At 43.2% G+C, this 12798-nt stretch overlaps 1 pseudogene; it reads left to right on the top strand.

The window, feature by feature from the left end:
* Nucleotides 1-12029: 12029 nt before the first annotated feature.
* LOC100942835 overlaps nucleotides 12030-12798 on the top strand; it is a 4699-nt pseudogene continuing 3930 nt past the window's right edge.

Raw genomic sequence — 12798 nt, 5'->3', positions numbered from 1 at the left:
AGCCCAGGAGTTGGAGGTTGCTGTGAGCTGTGATGCCACAGCACTCTACCCAGGGTGACAGCTTGAGGCTCTGTCTCAAAAAAAAAAGGTCGGATGTCCCATTTTATTTTTTTCTCAGAGAAGTTAAGGTTCCCAGAACCTTAAAAGCCTAAAAGAGGGTCTGGCCCTTGGCTTGAAGCAAAATCAAAATGATTTGAGGTCCCAGACCGCAAAAGAAAGTGCAGTGCTAGAACAAAACATTCCAATTAGGTACAAACCAACCAAGGAAGAAGCAGGGAGGGGGATCTGGGGACATAGAGGCTTGGAGCCAGCCACAGAGAGAGCGGAGGGAGTTCTGCTTGAAGCTATTTAGAGACCTTACTTTTCAATGGCAGTTGGGGCAAAATCCTCTAGGACTCTCCCACAGGTGGGTCAGCAGAGTCCGGTCTGGGTGCAACTGGAATCAGGTTTGAGAAAACCAAGGTGATGGGGGTGGGGGTGTCTCAGTGAGATGAGCAAGGCTGCCAGCCAGCCTCCAGTCAGCCCCTCCTGGGACTTCAGCACGTAGGAAAGGGATAAAGATGGCGCCCAGAGACAAGGCTGCAGGGGAGATGTTCAGGCCAGGAAAGGAGAGGGTGACAGCACCAGGGCAGTGCAAAGATGGCCTCTGTGCCCAGGGGCAGTTAGAGACCCCTTTTATAAGGGCCTGCGTGGGCAAATTCCACAACTTGCCTGGAAAGTTAAGAGTCTTTGGCATGAACTTCCCAAGGGGTGGGGCTAGCTAGATGCTTTGTGTCTTTGTCTTAGGAGAGGAGGAAGAGGAGAAAGGGTTAACGAGTGGCTCTGTTAGTCCCCCCCAACAGAAATCTAAAAAGCAGAGATTGCCAGACTGGATAAAAACCAACAAGATCCAACCATATGATATCTACCAGAGAGACACATTTCAGATTTTAAGATAAAAATAGATCCAAGGTAAAAGGATAGAAAAACGATACAGGCAAAAGACATCAGGAAAATAGCAACCACAGGGAATCTGGGGAGTCAGGTAAAAGAGATTAAAAAGAAATTACTACAAATAAAGAGGGATTTTGTAATTATAGAAGAGTCTATCTATTAGGGAGTTAGAACAGTTATAAACAGAACACCAAAATAAATGAAGCAAAAATTAAAACAGAATCCAAAAATAGTAGTTGGAAACTTCAATAGCCATCTTCAGTAATGGATACAGCAAATAAACTGAAGAAAATACGCTCAGGAAATAATCAACACGGATATGGAAGATCTGAACCACACTGTAACACCTAAAAGACATCCCTAGAATGCTTCAGCCCCCAACGCACTACGCATTCTTCTCAAGTGCACACGGAACACTCTCCAGGATAGATTGCACAGTAAGCAACAAAACAAATCTCAATAAATTTCAAAGGATGGAAATGATAAAAGAATATGATATGTGTTCTCTGATCACAGTGAAATAAAATTAGAAATCAGTAACAAAAAGAAATTTTAAGAGACTCACAAATACATGGAAATTAGACATCTCACGCTAAAGTACACTCCTGGCTCAAAGAAGAATCAGAAGGGAATTTAAAATGTACTGCGAAGTGAAAATTAAGATATAAGATACCGGCTCGGAGCCTATAGCTCAGCCGGCTAGGGCGCCAGCCACGTACACCTAAGGTGGCGGGTTTGAATCCCCAGCCTGGACCCACCAAAAACAACAATGACGGCTGGAACCAAAAAAAAAATAGCCGGGCGTTGTGGCGGGCGCCTGTGGTCCCAGCTACTTGGGAGGCGGAGGCAGGAGACTCGCTTGAGCCCAGGAGTTGGAGGTTGCTGTGAGCTGTAATGCCAGGGCACTCTACCCAGGGGGACAGCTTGAGGCTCTGTCTCAAAAAAAAAAAAAAAAGATATAAGATACCAAAACTTGTGAGATGCAACTGAAGCCCTGCTTAGAAGGAAGTGTATAGCTGTGAATGCCTGTGTTTGAAAAGAAGAAATCTCAAATCAAAAACCTAACTTTCCACTGAGGTTAAGGGCCTTCAGAGGCCCTGGAAAAAGAAGATCAAACTAAACTTAAAGCAAGTAGAAGCAGTAGATTAGAGAAGGAATAGATGTGACGAATGAAAAACAGTAGAGAAAATCAATGAAAACAAAAGCTAGTTCCTTGAAAGACTAAAAAATTGACAAAACTTTACCTAGATTGATCAAGGGGGGAAAAACACTAGAGAAGGCTGAAGTTTCTAGAATTAGAAATGAAAGAGGGAGTATTATTACCAACCTTAGAGAAAGAAAGAGGATTATAAACACTGTGAATAATTGTACATCAATGAAATAAACAACTTAGATAAAATAGATAAATCCCTAGAAAGAGGAAAAGCTTCCCTGGTTACTGTGTTTGAAACTGCACGCCAGGGGAAGCTGGGAGACCTGTTAGCTGTGAATGACAGGAGAGGATGGTAGCTCCGTGAGAGCCATGTTCGTGCAGGTGGTGAGGAGTGGTCAGAGGCTGGACATATTTGGAAAGTGGGGCCGAGATCTGACAAGTCCAATGTGAGAGGGAGTCAAAGATGATGCCTTGTTTTTGCCTATAACAACAAACAGGGTGCCTTTTTCATTAACCAGCAGGAGAAAGACCCTAGGTGGATTTGTTCTGGAGTGGGCAGGATATCTTTTATTTGCCCTTAAAATGCACTCTCTCTCCTCTTCCTCATCCTGTTTTGTGCCCCAGGACGCTGACCTCTATGGAGTACCTTACTGATCTCTTGCTGTCTGGCACATGTTCAACCAGTGAGGAGCCCTGGTGTGAGATTCTAAGGAGGGGAGAGTTGCTTTATCCTGGTTACACTCCTCCTCTGAGTGTCCCAGCTCCCCTCCATTGACCTCTGTGCCTCTTTCTCCTGGTAACATCTGTTTTCTTCCTTCACTCCTTTAACCTTCAGGGTTGGTGAGACAATAGCCACCTCTATTAGCCCTGGGACACTGCACTGTCCTTTGTGGTTTCTCTAAACACCCTGTCAATAGCCACTTTATTACACTGTCCACAAATTACCCAATTAAAGTGCACCATCCATTTCTTGCTAAAACTATGATACTGTGTATGAAAGGAAGATCAGAAAGTCAACTGGGATATCAAAAGGGAGATGAGTACAGACAGTGGGATATCTGAGCCTAGAATTCAGGAGAGAAACCTAGCGATAGGAATTTGGGAGTCATTAGCAGAAAGAAGATATTTAGACTCAGCAGATTTGATGATGTTACCAAGGAATTGAGTGAAGATAGAGGGGAGAAGAGGACTAAGACTTGAGCTCTAGACATGCCAATGTTAAGAGGTCGGATAGAGGAGGAGGAGCCAGCAAAAGAAATGGAGGAAGGCAGCAAGGGAGGTAGGAGAAAAACTGGAGTGTGTCCTGGAAGCAGCTGGGGCCAGTGCTGCAAGGAGGGGTGGAGTGAGCCCCGGTGTCAGATGCTGCTAAACCAGAAGCAGACACGACTGAGAATGGACCACTGCGTTTACAAATGTGGAGGTCATTGTTGACCTTGGCAAGAGCATGTTCAGTGGGGAGGGGTAGCTAAGGTCTCTTCGGAGTGACTTTTAAGGATCATGAGAATGGGAAAGAGGAGTATAAACAAGTCTTGATTTTGCTACAAAGGGCACATGGGCGATGACTGGGCGGGAAAGAGAAATTTTGCTTTTGTGCTTATTTTGTATCATCTATTAAGATGGGAGAAATAACAGCCTGTTTGGGTGCTGATAAACACGATCCAGCAGAAAGGGAGAAGTAGTAACAGGGGGAGTGCTGAAGGATGCCCTTGGGAAGTGCTGGAGGATGCCGTTGAACAGGAGAGGGTGGGTCCAAGGCACAAGGAGAGGGATCATCTGAGATAAGAGCGCAGAGAACAGATGGTTCAGGAACGAGCAGGGAGGCAGAGTGTGAGGGGCCTTAATTTCTCTTCTGATTGTTATTTTCTCAGTAAATTAGGAAGCTGAGAGTGAAGATGGAAGGGTGGGGTTGGAAGTTAGAAGCTGTGAATGGTCATCTGTGAGTGTAAACATCAGACACTTAGGAAACTGTAGTCTGAATCCTGGCAGTATCAAAGAATCACATGTAATTCCCTATTATGAATTTAAAGTGGTACCACGTTCAACGTGAAGGACACGGTTGTGGAATAAGCAGGTAGTCGAATTCAAAGAGGAATAGGTATTTTTATAATGAAAATACAAAACTGTGTGGCCTTGGACAAGTTATTAAACTCTCTGAATTTTCGTTTCTGCTTGTATAAAATAAGGATAGTAATACTTACTATGAGGATTGCTATCTGCATTAAATAACACAAATACTTATCACAGGGTCTGGTTCATAGTAAGTACACAGTAAACTTCTGCTATGTTTATTGTTACCGCCACATCTAGTAGGGCTACGAAAATTTCCAAAGTACCAATACAGTAGAAGCTCTGTAAGGTGACCACCCAAGGGACTGTAACAAACTGGTCAACATACAGCGGTGGTCACCATAAGGAAGTAGGCTTACTATACTGATATGTGTATGTGGTGCATGTCTGGTCTATGAAAATTAGGTGGAATTAAGGAGATGGTCAGTGTAGAGAGGTGGTCAGCTCTGTCCTACTGTATTTGTTTTAATCATATTTACAGTTATCAAATGCTTCTATCTTGGCTAATTGCAGTTCCGTTCAGCATGCATCAAACAGAGCACATGTCCTCTCAGCAGGTGAAGAGGACACTCCATCTATGTTGCCTTTGACTCCTGTCACTTCCCTTCAGTTGGTCATAAGCCTGAAAAAAATTGGCTTGGAGAATCATTTGTATATCTCTGCAATGTTTCAATTCCATCATGAACAATGTTTGGAAAGCTCAACCCTTTAATTTATTGGAAAGACTTCTGACATTTGATCTTTTTGCTCAGTTCTTGGCAACAGCCCTAAGGCAAGGAAGAATTGAGTTGCTTAGATGAGTATGACTTTGAAGTTATTCCTCTGTTTTTAACACTACCACTCTAAAAATAAAAATTCCACGCAAGCACAGATGGCTTGTATGCCTTGCTCGACCTTTCAATCTTTATTTCTTTTATTCTGGACATTGATTATATACTTGATTAAGTTGTCTATATCATAATACATAGGCTATCTTTACTGTTATCACATTTACTTCAAAGACTCTGCTTGGAAGAGATCCAGATTACCCACTGGTACATTCCTGAACAGAACTGACATTATCTTTCCTGAGCCTTTCTTCTTCCAAGAGAATTTGACACATTTCCATCATGGCTGCTTTAAATCTTTGTCACATAATTCCAACTTCTGATTCACACTGAGTTGGTGTCTATTGACTGTTTTTATTCGTTCGCGTTGTGATTTTCATGATTCCTGATGTGACAGGTGTTTTTTGATTGTACCCTGAACATTTTGTCTATTGTGTTAGGAGACTCTAGATCCTGTTGAAATCTTTTATTTTAGCGGGTAATCACCCTGTTTGGGTACAGCACAGGATCTTGGCCTGCTTTGATGTGTTGAGCTTCTAATGGTAAGAGTTTTTAATTTTCAGAGCCTTCGCAGCAGTATTTTGGTCTTCTTGGTTTATCTGGTGTCAGTGGAGTTCTCAGTGGTCCCCAGTGGTGCTACTTGAGAGGGTAAAGAGGTTTCCCCCGGCCAGAACACTGGGTGTCGCTTGGCCTGGTAGCAGCATCGTGGGATTCCCCCAACTGATGCTCCCTAGATGCCCCAGGATCTCTGGACAGGACAGGAGGATCTTGAGCCCATGGAGACAGAGAGTTGTCCCAGGTCAGGCTGCTTACTGACTCCTCTGGCCAGTTTCAACCCCTACCCTCACCCTCTCTGGGCTATAAATATAGTTTAAACGTGTAAATTATTCTCTCTTTTTAAAGATTTTTTTTATTTTTTTGAGATAGAGCCTCACTATGTCACCCTTGGTAGAGCTGTGGCATCAGCAACTTCAAACTCTTGGGCTTAAGCAATTCCCTTGCCTCAGCCTCCCAAGGAGCTGGGACTACAGGCACCTACCACAATGCCTGGCTGTTTTTTGGTTGTAGTTGTCATTGTTGTTTGGCAGGCTAGGGCTGGGTTCTAACCCACCAGCTCTGGTGTATGTGGCTGGCGCCTTAGCCGCTTGAGCTACAGGCACCGAGCCTCCCTTTTAGTTTTATAACATACCAGCAAGCTAAGAATATTCTCCCTTTTCTACACAATACAATTTATAATTAATATTAAGAAGGCTTGGCTCAGCAGCCGTAGCACAGTGGTTACAGCACCAGCCACATATGCTGAAGCTGGAGGGTTCGAACCTGGCCCAGGCCAGGTAAACAACAATGACAACTGCAACAAAAAAAATACCCAGGCATTGGGCGGTGCCTGTGGCTCAAAGGAATAGAGTGCCGGCCCCATAGGCCAGAGGTGGCAGGTTCAAACCCAGCTCCGGCCAAAAAAAAAGAGAATACCCAGGCATTGAGGTGGGCACCTGTAGTCCCAGCTACTTGGGAGACTGAGGCAAGAGAATCACTTAAGCCCAAGAGTTTGAGGTTGCTGTGACGAAATTGCACTCTACCAAGGGTAACAAAGTAAGACTCTGTCTCAAAAAAAAAAAAAAAAAAAGGTTGCTAGTACTGTTGTGCCCAGATTGCGTAGTTTCCAAAGACCGCCAGGAGCTGAGTCCAGTGCAAAAGCAAAAGGGCCTCTACTGCAGCAAGCTCGAGCTTGGACTCCGGGGGCTCCGCTGCAAGGGATCCTGGCCCAGAGCCACGAGCTCTGGGGCGGGGGTTTTTTATGGGGTTGAGATTGTAGGTGGGGTTTGGGGAAGATCTGAATATGGGGCAGCGCAGGATTGGGCACTAGTGCCCAGTGGTGTGATTACAAGGTGTGTTCTGACTGGGTGGTAGGAACATGCAATTATGGGAAAATACCTGGCGGGGAAACCGAAACTTATTTCTCAAGATAGTGGGAGCTGCCTAAAATGGCATTTGTCTGGTTCTCTCAGTACCATTAAATAAATGAACATATAGAAAGCACTTTAATGTTTCTATTTTAAAAGCTTTCAAACTTGCCGAAAAGTTGAATGAATAACACTGAGTACTCACTATAGAGTTGCCAGATAAGATATACTTCTAGTTAAATTTGAATTTTAGGTAAACAAATAATTTTTAGGATGAGTATGCATGCAATATTTGGTGTATATTTACATTGGAAAAATATTTGTTGTCTATCTGAAATTCAAACTGAACTGAGCATCCTGTTCTTTGGTAAGTCCGACCGCCCTAACTTAACTGTTAACATCTGGCCCCACTTGTCCCAGTCTTTTCTCTACATATACTTTCCCTTTGCCAAACCATCTGGGAAACATTTTAAAAATAAAATCACAAGTGAGTTTCGTGTGTGTATATGAAACAGAATCATCTGCTTTGGTTTTTTTTTTTTTTTTATAAACTAGTGTTTGAAATTGCTTTTTCCATTGGTTATTATACAGCACTGATTTCCCCCTCTTCGCCTGGACTCTAGCCTAGTCCTAAGTGCATGTTCATAACGTAATTATAAAAACTCTCCCACTCTCATGTCAAAAAGCTAGTTACTCTCACCAATGAAACAATAATCAAATGGACTCTGAGCACCATCCTTCTAGAATTGATACTAAAACCATTTCAAACTACTGGTAAGCATTCTATGAAAACTCTTGTATTGACTAAGCAACCATTGTTTGGTTCTTATAGGTATTTTAGCTTTTCTCGATTAATTTATCTTTCTCATTCATTTTTGTTTTCTTTTTCCTTTTTCAAAAATTCAACAGCAGGTGGATTCTCTGTTTCTTTTTTTCTTTTACTTTTCTTTTCTTTTCTTTTGTTTTCTTTTCTTTTCAAAACAGAGTCTTACTACGTTGCCCTTGGTAGAGTACTGTAGTGTCACAGCTCACAGCAACCTCCAACTCTTGGGCTTAAGCAATTCTCTCAAGTAGCTGGGACTACAGGCACTGCCACAACGCCCAGCTGGTTTTTGGTTGTAGTTGTCATTGTTGTTTGGCAGGCCCGGGCTGGGTTCAAACCTGCCAGTTCTAGTGTATGTGGCTGTCACCCTTAGACGCTGAGCAATAGGCACCAAGCCTCTCAGTTTTTTTAGTACAAGAAATCTCACACAAATTCTACTTTTTAAAACATATTCATATTTTTAGTTGACTTAATGGTTAAGAGCACAAGCTGGGGAGTCAGTCATGGGTTAAAATCCTATCTCCTGTGATCATGGATGGTTCAAGGAAGTTACTTAACTTCTATGTGACTCATTTTTCTCATCTGTGAAATGGAGTCCAATATCTACCGCAGGCATTTTTGCAAGGCGTAGGAGAACATTGTGCATAGTAAACTGACAATTATCATGTTACTTTCCACCATAAATTATGATTTTCACTGAAGCCAATTTTATGTTATATGTTCCATTACTTTTCCCTGGAAATAACTTCCACGTTGCTTTGAAGATTTCTAAACCATAGTATTGCTCACAGCCATCATATTACAATGTATCCAAATACTGTAGTTATCTATGGAAACAGAATGCAGGTTAAAAGGGAAGAGGGCTCATTTGTATGCTTAGATCCCTTCCATACGGACAGAGGTCAGGGGACACAAGCTAGATAGAAGTAAGTAGAGAACAACTTTGGTTCCATCCGTGACCATGTGGTATCCGTGTGTGTGCATGTGCGTGCTTTCCCTAGGAAAGAGAAACGATACTAACGTGTGTGAAAAATAATCTTTCCTTCAGACTTCATATTAGTCAGATGCTTATCAGATCAAAGCATCCCGTTTGAGTCATCAGACTGTTCTTAAGGAGTGTGGAGAAACTGGAATAGATTCAGAAAAGAGAATCACAAATATGCAAATGTTACATGAGTCAAGAGAATGGACACCGTTCAACTTTAAGTCCGGATGACTCGGTTTGTTTTCGAGACTAAGAACAGCTTTCCAAGAAGATTCTGATCAGCTATTCCTGTGCTCAGAGAAGCAAACAAGGAAAAGGACTACGTTAAAACAGGGTTCGTTTTTATTTTGAATAAAGAAGAACTTCCATCAGATAGGAGACCAGAGTGCTGAGTAGCCACAGGGTCTGTGATGGGAAACTTTTACCTTAAAGCTTCATAGATAAGGGCCAGTCCTGACTGCTTTCAAATTGGCGCCTACCTGAAGCAAAGGGCTGCCCCAGATGAATGTCGGAGTTTCTTTGTAGCTTTGAAATATAACTAGAAAATAGCAAGGTGCTGCATGTGGGAGATAGGGTGCCCAAAGGGAAAGCTGTTACACGGTCATTGCAGCGATGGGTCAGCCACAACGCAGACAGGAGCATTTTGGCACGCTCCGGCTGTGACACAGCACAACATACGACCCATCTATCAGCTCTTAACAGACAATTCCAGGTCAGCCAGACTGACTGGATTTTTCATGCTGATTACATAGGATTTGCATTCGCTGTTACAAAAGAAGACAAGCGACGATTTCTTAGAACCTAAATCAGGGTATGTGCCTTGTCCCGTGACTGGGGAAGCCAACAAAATTCTTCAAAGTTACCACTGAATTAACAATTCTCGGTATGGAAGGGAACGTTTCCCTTATTAAGTTCAGAGTGATTCATTCTAGAAACGACTTTGGTGTCGTGGCTCTTCTTAATTACCGTGGCTCTTCTTAATTACCGATTACCAACTTTCAGGGCTTGGCTGCCAAAACCCTTTGGCTCCTTCTCAAGCTCCAGAAATTTACATACATTGTTCCTCTCTTCCTGCTCCAGAGCCATTAACAATATCCCTGGATGTCTTTTCTTCTCATTTTTCTCTACTACCGTTGTCTTAAGTCCCCTAAAAATTTCTGTATGTTGTCTTATACTGTAACATGTTACTGATGGTTCATCGCCACATACCGATTCTTGTTATCGTCCCCAAACCGTGTGCCTTTGTCCCTCTGCTTTGTTTCTGTGTTTTCGTAATCTGTCCACAACCTCAGATAACCATCCTCTGCAGGTCTGTATTTCTCCCCTTAGCCACACGTGGCCTGGCACAGACACTGGTTAAATGAAATATGTATTTTCCAGCCAATGTTTATTGTCTCTGCCCAGATCCAAAGGGCTGGGTTGACTGCTTGAACAGAACAACAAAATTAAAAATGAGACACTTAGAAACACAAACCTTGTGACTAAAATAAGCTGAAACTTTATCTGTCCCATGAAAGAGATCTGGAAGTGGAACGTTCAGGGTGGGTAAGGCAGCTCCAGAATTCTGCAGACCTTGGCTCCTTTCTACCCAGCTACTCTGCCCTCCTCAGCACGTGGCCTCACGGTCAGAAAGGTTGGCTGCCTTAGCTTCAGCCATCACATCCACGGTTCAGGAAGCAGGGTGGAGGAGAGGAAGGGAAAAGGGCAGACTCGCCTCCTTCAAGGAGAATTTCTAGAATTCCACAAGCATTTCTGGTTGATTTTCCTGGTTAGGACATGGGGCCCTGGCCCGCCCCAGAAGCAAGGAAGGTTGAGAAGTGTAGTCTTCTATTCCAGGTGGCAATGTGGCCCACCAGTCATCAGGACTCTATTTATATGGAGAAAGGAATCAATAAATAATGGACTGGGCCACGAGCTGGCTCTATCATAGAGGCCAAATGCTGTTTTGGCAAAAAGAGGTTCAATCCAGGTTTGGTGATTTGGAATGTCAGTGAAACGTGGACATTTCCCTTTGGTGACCGTGCACCAGGCGCTGTGTAAAGTGCTTCCCCACAAAATTCTCATGGGACAGGCTGGGCACGGTGGCTTATGCCTGTAATCCCAGCACTCCGGGAGGCAGGCAGAGCAGCTGAGCTAGAGCGAGACCTCATCTCTCAAAATAGCCAGGTGTTGTGGCAGGCACCTATAGTCTTAGCTACTCAGGAGGCCGAGGCAAGAGGATCACCTGAGGCCAAGAGTTAGAGGTTGCCGTGAGCTGTGACGCCACAGCACTCTACCCAGGGTGACAGAAAAAAAAAATCCTCTTGAGAACCTGGAAATGTGCTACTATTATGTCTCAAGGCTAAATAGTTCCACTTCATAGGTTACAAAATGAAGTACATAGGGGATAAATATTAATAATATGCCCAAGCCACATACAGCATAGATAGTTCATAGTAACTTTAAAGGACTATATTCTTTTTTTTTTTTTTTTTGAGACAGTGTCTCGAGTCTCAAGCTGTCGCCTTGAGTATAGTGTCATGGTGTCATAGCTCACAGCAATCTCCAACTCGAACTCAAGCAATCCTCTTGCCTCAGTTTTTCTATTTTTGGTAGAGACAGGGTCTTGCTTTTGCTCAGGCTGGTCTCTAACGCATGAGCTAAAGCAATCCACTGGCCTCCGCCTCCCAGAGTGTTAGGATTACGGGTGTAAATCACCATGCCTGGTCTAAAGGACTATATTCTTTAAAGTACATAATTCTTAGCAAAGTTGGGAATTGAACCCAAGAAGTCAGATCCCTAGACATGGAGCATTAACTCTACTGCTGTATTGCCAAGAAGGCAGTGCAGGGGCATTGCCTTTCTGAGAATTTTCCAGCATAAACCATGTCAAAATTCTTAGGGATTCTCTGATATTACCTTTCTCTCTCTCTCTCCCTCACACACACACACAGTCCCTGTATATGAAAAAATATATATCTTCTGCCTTCATTTGGACATGCTAGGCAGTTTCTGCGAATTACTAGGAGCCCTTAACATTAATTGATGATAACATCTTTCTTCTACCTTACTTTCAATTCTTAAGTGTTATCTTTATTTTTCTGCTTACTAGAAATGTGAAACCATGCAAAGTTTGTCTTAATGAAGTTCACTTGCTGCCGTGCACTCATTCTTTGGAGACACTTTGTTCTTCTAGCTACCTAGGACAGTAGGGAACAAGCCTTGAGTCACAAGGGTGCTGTCCCTCCATTCGGACCGGGAAACGGCCATGCCACTGTCTGCCTTGTCAGTGCAGGTATAGGATCCGTGGCAGGCTTGTTGAAAACAAGATTAAGGCGGTGGGTCCTGGCTGGACAGGTCTTCTCTATCTGTTGAAATGTCTATGATTTTATCTGCCTCAGTCATTTGTGTCAGAGATGGACTGCCACTTTCTGCTTCTACTGATTGGGAACAAAGCTCAGGAATGCAGGAGTGCAGAGAGTATTTTAAGATGCTCTTGAGGAAACTTTCTCAATTTCCTGATAGATGTACACTGAAAACTGGACGTTATAACATTAATTTTATTAGCTCTCTGGGAGTGAGCTACATGATGTTGTGCCCTGAAAATTACCCAAATGTTCTCGCCTTCTCTTTCCTGGATGAGCTTCAGAAGGAGTTCTTTACTACTTATAACATGATGAAGACAAGTACTGCTGTCAGACCATCCTGTTTCATTGAATTTGATAACCTCATTCAGAGGACCAAGCAGCGATACAATAATCCCAGGTCTCTTTCGACAAAGATAAATCTCTCTGACATGCAGATGGAAATCAAGCTGAGGCCCCCTTACCAAATTTCCATGTGTGAACTGCGGTCGGCCAATGGAGTCATATCTGCATTTTCTGTTGACTGTAAAGGTGCTGGTAAGATTTCTTCTGCTCACCAGCGACTGGAACCAGCAACTCTGTCAGGGATTGTGGCATTTATCCTTAGTCTTTTATGTGGAGCTCTGAATTTAATTTGAGGCTTTCATGTCATAGAAAGTCTCCTGCAGGTCATGGAAGAAGCCCAAGTGCCCATCGATCCACAAATGGATCCATAAACTGTGGTATATGTACACCATGGAATACTATGCAGCCCTAAAGAAA

Source organism: Otolemur garnettii, unplaced genomic scaffold (assembly GCF_000181295.1).
Source record: "Otolemur garnettii isolate 467f Iridium unplaced genomic scaffold, OtoGar3 scaffold00057, whole genome shotgun sequence".
Taxonomy (NCBI): Eukaryota; Metazoa; Chordata; class Mammalia; order Primates; family Galagidae; genus Otolemur; species Otolemur garnettii.
Note: the sequence above shows the minus strand (reverse complement) of the source record. Positions and strands in the feature narration are given on the sequence as shown.